We start from the raw sequence: 12,688 nt of genomic DNA, 5'->3' as shown, positions 1-12,688 counted from the left end.
AGCAGGACTGGCACCTGTGCATGGACAGCGTCACAGCAGTTATCACGTTGTGAATTTTGAGCCTGTTGAGTAGCAGCCATGCGGCGTGGCCCGGCATTGTCTGCTGTGGTCGTTTGTCTCCACCACTGTCAGAGTGGACAGCAGTGTCGGTCAGCGCGCCCGTCGGCGGCACACCCTCTGAGGCGGCCTCTCGGCACGGCCCCCTCCCCCGAGACCAATCACACCCTGGCGGGGATCCTAGGCGGGAGACCTGCCCTTCGTCCCGTGTTCCTGGCGCCAGTGGCGCGGCCCAGACCTCCTCTGTGTTTATCTGTCTCATGTCCATGTGTTTTGTCTGACCTCCGTAAAACGCTGACTCGGCGTCTGCGGACCGAAAACCCTTCACACCAGCCGCATGGAGAGACAAACTGATCCTTAATTTTGAAGAGCTTTCCCAGTCCTTCACTGCCAAGTTACCAGTCATCTGTAATTGCCAATGCCTTTCCACTCAAAGGCTTGACCTTTTGCACTTTTGGACAATTGTCATAACACCAGCCCCGATTTTTGATACGGTCTTTCTCACGGATACATCTCCCGCAAACCATTCCGTTCCGTCGCTGCCGTCACCGCCGCAAGGTCCGCCGGCCGGCGGATAGCCGTCAACACGCTGAGCTCTTACGCGGCTGTCCCATCCGGATGGCGACGGTCGCTGCAGAGATTAGAGTAGCGCGGCGAGCGGCAGCGATTATCCGTCTGCTGGCGATCGCTCAGCACGACCCGACAGCACGGCTCGACACGACGACAGATGTCGGCACTCGGCCGACATCGGCCGCCTGGCAACGACTTTATCCGGCATTAGCCGCCATTAAATTTCAGACGATTTTCCTCTAGACGGGGGCTGCGCCGGTAACTCTTGTTGATAACAGCCGGGCAGTCAGGCCAGCAGTGGTGTTTAGGCTGTGCTTGTCATGGTGTGATTACTGCACCTGCTGCCTGCCCGCGGCGGCGGCGGTCGGGAAGCTGCGCCGCGCCGGCCGCCGGCAGATGGCAGCAGGGTCGCGCTGACCGACACCTCGTCAGGTCGGCCGCCAACGAGCGGCTGTGCGCGGCCGGGCGGCCCACAACTCATCCGTTACGAGCGCGCTGAGGCGGCGCGCGGCCTGTCATTAGGGCACCGGCGCGTCTCGCGGCGTGTCGTGCGGCGCGGCCATCTCCGGCGCGGCGCGTCACCTCTGCCGCCGCCGCGCCGAGTTCGTCGCGCGCGACCGCTGCCCGGTGATAGGGGTGACCGTGCGGCCGGCGGCGGCTCGATTTACCGCCGGCCGATGGTTGCTGCAATCTGCAGTAACTGTCAGAGAGGCGCTTCTGTGTATGGCCGAGCGTGTCGGACGGTCGCCGGCGGCGGTCGGCGGGCCCACCTGGCGCGCCGTCCGACCACATAGATCGTGTCGAATGTCGCCACCGTCACGGCCCGGCCGCCGGCGAGGCCACGCCCCCGTCGCCGAGACCACGCCCCTGTGCCGCTGGACGGCGTCAGCAGTTCATGACATCTTATTTAGTGAGATCCGGGTCTTAGCCACTCACTGGAAGTGGTCAATTAGCTGTAACCGATTCCTTTCACGCATCTCTTGTAAGCTAGTCGTGCCTCCTGAACGGTCATCGTACGGGCGTGGACGGAATTGTGATGGAGCGACCGATAACGCTCACCTGCAGGGCATGTTAACTGGCTCGTCAAAGTAGCATCTCGTGTCAATGTGTGGAATCACCGGGTTTATCATAACAGCGATGATTAAGGAGTTTGTTCACCTAAATACTGTAATGGACTTTGGTCACATAGGAAGCGAAATGTTATGCATGGATGATAATATAATGCGACGGATAGTGAGGAGAAGGAGAGCGCGAGAGAGAGAGAGAGAGAGAGAGAGAGAGAGAGAGAGAGAGAGAGAGAGAGAGAGAGAGAGAGAGAGAGAGAGAGAGAGAGAGAGAGAGAGAGAGAGAGAGAGAGAGAGAGAGAGAGAGAGAGAGAATTTACGGGAACATCCAGCTGACGTGTGAGGCATGATCTAAATATAACCCCATGTCGTATTTGATCAGTTACGGCAAACACATACGGGCCGTAAAATTTTAATGAAGTATAAATTTAGCTAAGCCTCCAGTGTTATGGCCGGTAAGGCGGCATGTTGTGGCAATCAAACCACCAGCAGACAGCAGCCTGATTGGGGAGCCGGGCCAAGAGAGGGAGATGATTCGGTGACGTATGGTGCACGGCAGAACAATGGCGATGTATGTGCGTATGGGTGGGGTGAGCGGCGAATTGCCGGGCGCGGTCGCCGGTCGTGCCGGGTGCATAACAAACAGGCGATGTCGGGTGGGGATCTGCTGAGCCGCACAAAATAGGTGGGTGGACGATGTAAGTACGTAGGTAATCCAACCTGGCTGCTCGAAGTGAAAAAAAATATATTGATAAGTTTAAGTTTAAGTTTAGATTAATGAACTGTCATTAGACGTTAATTTGTAGTTTATACTTAATAAACAGAAGTAGGGATAGTTTATTCGCCATTCATGTTTGCAACAATTGTTCTTTATTTGCTTATTAACGTCACATAAAAAAGTAATTTTGGTGAATTATAGCATCAGCTGAGCTACAAGATTCATGTTATCGGGCTTTAGGAAAGTCGTTACAGTATTCACGTCAAAATATCTTAACTATCGCACTCGAATAAGCATGTGAAGAAGTTACTCCCAATAACTAGGTCCTAAGCGTTCACTACTTGTATCTCGTACACGAGTGAATATAACTACACAAATATCTGTCATCCTGGACATGACTGAGAACTCCCTGCATAGCGTGGTGGGGTGCAGCCGTGCGGTGGATAGATTCCCACGCTGCACTGTGTCATGAGGTGGGTGTCACCAAGCTATCACCATTGTCGTGTCACGGTGTCATACAGCGGGTGTCACAGCATACACCAAATGTCGTGGCTGAGGAGTGATGAGATGTCAATCGCGCCGCCCATAATGACGGGTCGGTATGTCGTGTCAGTGTCACCGAGCGGAGACAGACGACCGTGCCCATGAGCTGCTACTTATGTTCGTACAGGATGCAATCATAACTTTCCAAATCACTCATAGTGAATATTTCGTAAGCCAATAATGCGAGTTGATGTTGGGACTCAACACCATACGTCCCTAATGAATGATTTAATAATCACCTGCAAAGTACGACTAAACTCGGGTACGTACTAAATTGTTTCAGAGCAGAGCGAAGAAGCAGCCTTTATTTTCAGGACCGCCTAACTTTCTTTACCAAGCGTCGCTCCCGCGGAGGCGCTGGTGTCAGGCCCCAGAATTCATTAGTTCTTATTTGAATTTAAAAGGAGTCGTTGCTGTCGGAAAAACAAACGGAATGCATAGAATTAGAATTCGGGCACGGTCGGGCGCGCCGGGACCGACAGAAGATAATTGATTCTTTCTGGTTTTGTTTAACATAACAATGGTATTTTGACCTGAGCGGTGTGTTTTCCGGGCCGGCTAATATGTGTTCATTGACCCGGCGGGCCTGGCACGCCCCAACATCTCAATCACTTCTGCGCCGAAAACGACCGAGAAAGCCACGCCAGACGCGCCGTCCGCACGGTGGAAAATAATGAGCCAGCTCATAAGCCGTACTGATCTGTATCGCGCAATGTCTTGGCGTTCAGGGAGTCGCCCCGACCCACCAATCACCGTGGCCGCGGACCCATCCCGGGTCTTTAACCTCACACGGGGGCAGCGACGGTTCCATGAAATGACGCCTCCTTGGTGTGACAGTGGTAGCATTTAAATTGGCCAGAATATACGGCATGTTGCGCCCAGCGAGCCTCATGTCCAAAGGACGTCACATTTGTTATTAATTACATACATTGGACGGTAAGCGATGAGACCTCGCCCGGAACCAGGACCCGATTGTGGGCGGTTGGGACTCGGACACCGATTACCATCAATACGCCGACAGTGTCCGCAAACAGGTAGGGGCGCGGTATGCATGAGGATGGCGGGCCCTACTGCCGGGCGACATTGCTCGGATGGCGACCGCTCAGCCCGGAACGTGGACGAATCCGGCCCTCTCCGCAGACGACCTCTCGGTAATGGAGAGCGGCCACTCGGTAATGGAGACAGAAGGGCGCCGCATGCCGCGGTCACGTTCACAAAGTGTGTTATGTAATAATGTAATACGAAACAATGGTGCAAGAGCCTGAAAAATATACCTACAATGCTTTAGGGTTATGTGAGATAGAGGTTCATGCATGCCGATGGGAATGCATCAAGTACTCAGATCGAATCAGTGGGACGGATTTTGTGCATCAAGTTCAGGAGATCTGAAACAATTAGATATGTATATTGCATATTGTGGTGTCGTAATGTCACGTGAGGTCGGGTCACAGGACCAGTGCTGCCGCCTGGTGGTGACACGATCCGGGTACGACCGGCTCGCGGAGCGGGAGTCGCTCGCTGACGCTTGAGCCGCGCGGAGCTGCGCTTACGTTATTCTTTTGTATTGTTATTCGTTCGTTAAATATAGGTACTGCGAGACAGTACATAATTCTGGCGACAAGGATCAGTGATCAGTGATCAGTGAACAGTGACAGAAGATCTGGCACCAGCAGCAAGATGGAAGGGATTCGTCCACCGGGACCATTTCTGGCCACGGCAGCGACTGCAAGCATCCCTTGGTCGGCCTGGTATGCAGACTTCGAACTGTACGCGACAGCCATCGGCTGGTCGCAGTGGGATCCAGCTCGGCAGCAAGCGCTCCTGTTACACTGCCTGGGGCAGGAGGGTCGGCGTCGGTACCGGGTGGCGGCCGAGGCGGCCACTGCGGCACAACATCGGGTCACGGCGTGCCCTCCGGCGACAACAGAGGTCAGCGGGACGAGCGAACCGGGAGCTAGCGGGACGGAGACAGCACCGCAGGTGAAGCGTGAGTCACAAGGTAATGTGATGTCAGATTGTCTCTCGCTACTCCAGCAACTGTTTGAAAAGCCTAGAGATGTCATGTCTGAGAGGATAAAGTTCCGTAGATGTCGTCAGAAGCCGGGTGAAACAGTCACTGTATTTTTGACGAATCTGAGGGAACAGAGCAGACATTGTGCTTTCGGGGCTTTAGAAGATGAAATGATCCGTGATCAGTTTGTTGAAGGATGTGTGTCTAGTCGTCTGCGTGATCGCTTGTGTGTGGAGGACCAGCTGACACTACAGCGCCTCGAGTCCATAGCTCTGGCGGAGGACCGAGCCGTGGACAGACAGCGTCTGTTCGGAGAGGGAGGTGGAGCCAGTCGGCGTGACCACCCCGCCTCACCAGTCTCACCGCCGGTCGAGGTGGCTCTCGCGACTCGGAAGACGTCATCGGCGCCGGTGGGTCAGCACACAAAAGGCAAGTCATGCTATGCATGTGGGCGACTGGGACACGTATCCACTGATGACTGTCCTGCTAAGGGGAAGAAGTGCAGGAAATGTGGTGCAGTTGGGCACTTTGCAGTGAGATGTCGCTCAAAAGTAAAACCCGTGCGATCTGTTGATGAAAATGATGCCGTGCACATTCTCGCTGTGACTCAGAATGACTGCGCTCTGAAAATGAAGGTGAAGATAGCTGGGTGTTGGATGAACATGCTGGTAGACACGGGAGCAGCAGTGTCGATCGTACCCAGACAAGTGTATGAGCAGCAACTGACTCACGTTCCTCTGCAGCCAACCACCTCCCGACTGCAGGCGTTTGGAGGCAGCCGGCTGGCGGTGGCAGGCGTGATTGCGGTGACGGTGGAGACCGAGGACGGCCGGAGCTGTCAGAGCTCTCTGTACGTGGCGGACGGCAGCACAGCGCTGCTCGGACGCGATCTGCAGAGGAGTCTTCACATCTCCGTGAAGGACGGCTCAGTCGTCTGTGCGGTAGCCGACGCCGCACCGAGGTCAGTTGATGAGACAACGAACGTGCTGCCGCCCATCAGAGGGTTTGTTCACAGGGTTCAGCTGCGAGATGACGCCGTTCCGGTCCAGCAGAAGCTGAGGCCGCTACCGTTCGCCATCCGGGAGGAGGTGAAGCGACATCTGCAGGAACTGGAAGAGCAGCAGATCATCGAGAGAGTAGACGGATCACCCTGGATCTCGCCGATCGTCGTTTCTCGCCGCAGGTCAGGTCAGATCAGATTGTGTGTGGATCTGCGGGTCGTCAATGAGGCAGTCTCCACCAGTGGGTATCCGTTGCCGGACATGCAGGAGATGCTTGATCAGTTGGTGGGGGCTACCGTGTTCTCGACGCTAGACATGAAAGCCGCCTATCACCAGCTGATGCTGCACGAGGACTCGCGGAACCTGACGGCGTTCGTGACGCACGAGGGCGTGTTCCGGTATCGCAGATGCTGCTACGGTATGCGGTCGTTACCCAGCTGTTTTCAGAAGCTGATGGAGACGATCCTGCGAGGCCTGCCCGGTACCCAGGTGTATCTGGATGACGTCATCGTGGCTGGTCGTACCAGAGAGGAGCACGACGCGAGACTGAAGACGGTGATGGAGAAGCTGGAGGAGTACCAGGTGACGCTGAACGCAGATAAGTGTCACTTTGGAGTTGAGCGGATCGGTTTCCTGGGCTTCTCTGTCTCGAAAGACGGTATCGAGATCAACCCCAGTCGAATTCAGGGTCTGCAGGAGCTGAAGGCACCGAGTACGGTGAAGGATCTGCAAGCCATGCTGGGGCTGCTCGGGTTTTACAGCCGTTTCGTTCCAGGGTACAGCTCTCGAGTCGAGGAGCTACGGCGGCCGCTGAGGAAGGGCGCACCACCCTTCAAGTGGACGGCCGAGATGCAGTCTGCCTTCGAGGACGTGAAGGAAGCGATCCTGACGAGCTCAGCACTGGCGATGTTCGACCCGAGTCTGCCAACGACGGTGACAACGGACGCCAGTGACGTCGGTATCGGTGCAGTACTCACTCAGACGCACCCTGAAGGTGAGCGCGTGGTCGCTTTTGCGTCCAGCACACTGTCACAGGCCCAGCGTCAGTACAGCGTCACTGAGCGGGAGGCACTGGCTTGTGTCTGGTCAGTGGAGAAGTGGCACAAATACCTGTGGGGCAGGGAATTTGTACTCAGAACGGATCACCAGGCTCTCAAAACACTGATGACGTCACGTGGTGTTGGCCGAGCGGGGATGCGGATTTCTCGCTGGGCGTGCCGTCTGATGGAGTATTCTTTTTCGGTACAGCACGTCAAGGGCAGCATCAACCCAGCAGACGGCCTGTCGCGTCTGCCGGCACCGGTGGAGGTGGTGTCCGAGGACGAGCAGCTGGTGGTCGCCGCTCTCAGCGAGGAGACAGCGGCGGTGAGCGCTGACGAGCTGAAGGCGGAGTCCCGAGCTGACCACGTGCTCGGTAAGCTGAGAGATCAGATACCCCGTGCGTGGCCCCGACGCTTCAGTCAGTGCGTGCCAGAGCTGCAACCGTTCTTTCGCTGCAGGGACGAGCTCGCCGTCGTCGACGACATCATCCTGCGAGGAGGACGAGTGCTGGTACCGACTGCTCTCCGTACCAGGCTGGTGGAGCTGGCCCACGAGGGGCACCAGGGTATGGTACGGACGAAACAGAGGCTACGAGACCTCTACTGGTGGCCAGGGATGGACAGGGCGGTGGAAGAACAGGTGAGAAACTGCAGTGTCTGCTCGCTAGCAGACAAGACAGCGTCACCGAGGTGCGCGCCGCTGCAGCCTGTACCGTTCCCTGACGAGCCATGGGCAAAGCTGGGCCTCGATTTTATTGGTCCCATGGCGGGTGGCCGAATTGGACAGCGATTTGCGATTGTGGCCATTGACTATCACTCAAAATGGATAGAAGTAGGGTTTTGTGAGCACCCCACGTCTGAAGTTGTTGTTCGGTTTCTTGAGAAGTTGGCATGTCGTGAGGGCTATCCCAAGGAGGTCGTATCTGACTGTGGATCAGCGTTCACGTCTGATCGATTTGCATCGTACCTGCGAAGTGTGGGCGTCACTCATGTGCTGATCTCACCGTATCATCCGCAGTCATCCGGCCTGGTGGAGAGAGCAAACAAGTCCATCAAGGCTGCACTTCAGACGGCTGACCTGCAGAAGGCTGACAGAGCGGAATGTCTGCAGGCGTTCCTGTTCGCGTACCGGAGCACGGTGCAGGCGACGACCGGACGCACACCTGCAGAGCTGCTTCACGGCAGGCCGATGAGAGGCAAGCTCAGCGCGGCGGTGGACGTCGGTGGACGGCTTCCCGAGAGACCCGGAGAGCTGCACAGTCGGGTGGAGAAGAAGCAGGCGTATCAGAAGAGGTACTTCGACAAAACGCATCGAGTGAAGAAGCCGGACTTCGAGATCGGAGACCGGGTGCGGCATCGTCTTCCGCCTCAGTCGCGCAAGGGCAGGCCCCGCTTCTCGCGCGTGAAGAAGGTGCTCGAGCGACGGGGACCAGCGAGCTACGTGCTCGACGACGGAACGAGGGTGCACGCGGATCGGTTGACCAGCGGCGGCGGAGCGGTCACCGACAGCCGTGACGAGCAGCCGCAGCAGCGGATCGACAGCCAGCCGGAGCAGCAGGCAGCTGGCGAGACGGCGGCCGATGGCAGGCAGACTGAGCGCGGCCATGCTGAGACGAACAGCGAGCTGCCGCAGCCCGAGCAGCCGGCCGCACCTGACGCCGATCAGCCGCTGTCGCCGACGCTGAGAACCCGGTACGGACGCGAGGTGCGACGTCCGGTTCGTTACGGATTTGATGAGTGAGTGTGAGTGATGAGTGTAGAGGACTATCGTTCAGTGAGACGTGTTGAGGACTATCGTTAGTGAGACGTAGAGAGGGCTATCGTTTCTGTCCTGTTAAGGGGAGGAGAATGTGGTGTCGTAATGTCACGTGAGGTCGGGTCACAGGACCAGTGCTGCCGCCTGGTGGTGACACGATCCGGGTACGACCGGCTCGCGGAGCGGGAGTCGCCCGCTGACGCTTGAGCCGCGCGGAGCTGCGCTTACGTTATTCTTTTGTATTGTTATTCGTTCGTTAAATATAGGTACTGCGAGACAGTACACATATCTTCCGATATTGACCAGCCGTGAATGTAATTTTGGTTTGCTGAGACGGCAAGTGACAGCTGCACGTGAGCACGTGCTGGGGACATACCTGTAGTCCCAAAGAACCCAAAATTTACATGACCAATGCCCATATATTCGTACAAACGCGTGCTGCGTCCCAAATGTAGTGATTAGTGGATGGATATGTGCTGAGCATTACATGACATGATTATCAGAGAAAAACATTGCATGTCCATCACGAAAGTTCACGGCTAGAATTTAAATTTGGCTAATCGGCGGACCAACTCACGGCCACATCTAACAAGTCATCACTTTGACTGTGCGATGAAGTACGAACCGTCATTGTGCGAACTAGAGTTATAGCATAGCAATATCATTAGTTTATCTATATTCTACGGCCGTCGTGACCTGCTTCCTGTAATCTCGGGGCAATTATTTTCCAATCTGCCCCGCAGCCACAAACCCATTACGGCGCTCCACTCCCTACGGCTGTCTTTGCCGAGATGAAGTCGTAGCTCCGACTGCGACTCCCGGGACTACTCTAACTGGAGTGTGTTGACAAACAATTTAATGGTGGCTGTGGATCGACCCCATGCCGGCAGGCAGAAGCCGCGGCTTGCACGTGGAATCGGAAGCAATTAGCGCCACAAACGAATTATCGAATTGGCCACGGTCGCCTGAAATTACGAGCTAAGGCTCGAACAAAACAAGGCGACCAGGATGACTCTACCGGCCGATCTATCTGATGATGATAGCGGGGATGGGTGGCATTGTCATTGGCCGAAACCAAGGCCGAAACGCTGTTGAACAAGCGATTTCCAATCGAATGCACGAAATAATAGCTCGTAACCATGAGTGGGTATTGGCTCGTAAGTCGTAAGCATAAGTAGGTACCTACCTAAATATTGATATTTTTTATTTTATGTTGGATGCGAAGTGCATGTGATTCGTACAGACTACAGTGGTTCCTTACCATAGTGTTAGCTTTTGCTTTCATGACTACAGCAAGTGACCATCGGGCCAATTAGGCGGCCATCGGCAAAATCGTTGCCAGCTAGCGAGCGATGCAATGCATGCAGCGGCGCCGAAGTTGTTTTTCATAGATGCATTGCGGCCAGCGTGGATCATAAAACGTCACAATGCAGTATCTTTCGTCAAATATATCAATCATTCATTCGCAGCTCAATGTGAAATGTCTATTCGAAGGCATTTTAGCAATTAATGTCATGAATGATCCTTGATAGGCGCATTATGGTCAATCATGGCTATTTTTACATTTACCAAATAAGCAGTGAGCGCCGGCTATCAACCAGAGAAAAACTACTTAAGAAAACTTCGGTTGCAGGTCGCGTTTCCCGCTATCGTGCTTGTCGGACCCAAATCGGAGGCCGCTCTGGGTCCCACGGCGCCGGGACGACGTCGCGCTGAGCACGTGACTCATCCATACGCTCCCAGCGACCGGTGCGTCACCCGGCACCTGCGTCACCCGCCGCTCCGGAAACGGCGCCGGGATGACGGTCCGACCGCGCCATTTCACGCCGCCGACAAGTGCGCGCCGCGCCGCCGGTCAGGTGCGGCCAACGCGATAATTGGCGTCGTGCGCGCGAACGGCCGCGTCAATTGAGACGGAGCGCGGCGCCGGCGGCGCGGCGCGACCATCCCGGCGCACTGCGCTGATAATGCCGTCAGCGTCGGCGGCGGACGGCCCCAATTTGCCCCCCGCCCGGCCGGACAGTCGGCCGAACGGTCGGCTCCGGCCGGGTTATTTGCGGTGGCGATTGGCCTGCTCTGCGGCGCTACGCGGGTCTGACAGGAGCTGGGATGTCCGCAGCGCGGCCCACCGCTCACCCCCGGGTCCGGGACCGTATCGGTGTCCGACGGTGCAGCATCGTTCCGTGGTAGTCGACGCAGACCAGCACCCTGATCTCTCGGCGGAGAAAGTGTGTCGCTGGCGACATCTATTGTCTAGACCGGGAACTACATGGACTGGACTCTCCGGAGAGGCCTGCGCTCTCAGCGGCCGCACTGTACGTAGTGTCTTATCTAAGCTCCAGTCATTAGTTTTTCTGATTGGTGTGATTCAGAAAGTGTTGCAGTTCTTTATAATCAGGAATGCTAATGGCAGCCCACACTACTTAGCGCATTGTAGGTACTGTGAACTGTTGAAAGGTAGATATATTGGGAAAAGGTTTCGACAATCATGCATGAGTTTAGATGGTATAATTAGTAAAAATATAAATTAACTTATAAGCAATCAACATTTGATGAAAATTACCTTCATGAAATGCCAACGTTACTAGCATAAGTCGTTGAAAAAATACCATTTATGAGCCTGCACGTCGATCATAAATCTCAGAAACGCTCATAAACGCATCAAATGGATAAGCTGTGAAGATTACGTACGGCTACCTAATAACTTGCATCGACGCCGCAAACGTCTTAACTTGGCCGTGGTCCTGGCAGCGGCCGCGGCATGAGGCTGGCCCCGGCGCTATCGCCGAGCAGTGTTGCTCTTGGCGCCGAGAAAAGGCGAGTCACCACCTCTCTGATGGATTATCCTGCAGATGCTCTGCAGCTCGCCTTTATGATGCACAATGACTTAATTATTTCAACATATAGGAGCGGTAACAACAAAAGGAATGAAGAATGTTACGATAATGTAGCGCAAAATTATTTATTACCCGCACCTGCTTGTCACTATGAATTTGTCATACTGACATGAGCTTTAGGCAAATGTCATGCAGAGAAGCAAGGATACGGTAGGTATGTGAGGAACTGTAAGCTCAAGTCGTTACATTGCCAAAGCTTTTCCCGAAATAAATCGAACTTGTGTAAAAAAAAACAACAACAGGAATTTCAAGGAGTTAGAATGCGTTTTACTAATACACTCAAGAAAATGCGACTTTATATTACCATACAATCGAGCTGCACAAATAAGCATAGGCGCGGGAACTACTTTCAGACTGGGGGGGGGGGGGCACACCATAATGGAGATGAGCCTAGGGTACCCCCTAATCTAGTTTTCTCACCGGTTTTAGGCCACTTATTTTTCATGCCTTGGCTTTTTCAACAAAAAAAGACAAACATTTGCAAAAAAGTGCAGTATTTCGTCTCAAAGTTGTGGGGGCACCACCCCCACGGCCCTAGAGTTGGGGGGGGGGCAAGCTGCCCCCACTGCCCCCCCCCCGGCTCCCGCGCCTATGCAAATAAGATACACATTCGAGTTACGGTAGGTTCAAATAACTGCAAGAAGTTATGCGATTTTTTACCATGCTTAAGGATCGGCTCATATAAGTTCATGAGCTTGTAAGTTGTATCCCAAACAAAACAACACGCGACTCTGAATTTTCGGGTAAAGGCTCAGGAACTTTTTGAAGTTTTCCTTCCTTCGGCAATAATGAAATAGATGAGTAGGTTCCTACTGTGTGATGAAAAAAGCAAGAGTGAAAATGGTAGACAATCGTGGTGCTGCTGTCATACCCTAAATAATACGTAGGGGCATAGAAAGGGTGTGCCCAAGGGTTAAACCAGTTTAAGGTACAAATAGCTCAGCCGATTATTGGTCCTAAGCAGGTGCACTGTTCGACCTCGCGGCCTGTCCACCCAGTGCCATGTAATCGCCAGTCGCCGGAAATGTGTA

At 54.6% G+C, this 12,688-nt stretch overlaps 1 protein-coding gene across 1 annotated transcript in view; it reads right to left on the bottom strand.

The window, feature by feature from the left end:
• The window catches only part of LOC122383431 (transcriptional activator cubitus interruptus-like), a 132,204-nt gene that overhangs the window by 88,402 nt on the left and 31,114 nt on the right, over window positions 1-12,688 (bottom strand). The gene's annotated exons all lie outside the window — the stretch shown is intronic.

This window comes from Amphibalanus amphitrite, unplaced genomic scaffold (genome assembly GCF_019059575.1).
Source record: "Amphibalanus amphitrite isolate SeventyFive unplaced genomic scaffold, NRLGWU_Aamphi_draft 000163F_arrow, whole genome shotgun sequence".
Lineage (NCBI taxonomy): Eukaryota > Metazoa > Arthropoda > Thecostraca > Balanomorpha > Balanidae > Amphibalanus > Amphibalanus amphitrite.
This window is presented reverse-complemented; position numbering and strand designations above follow the sequence as displayed.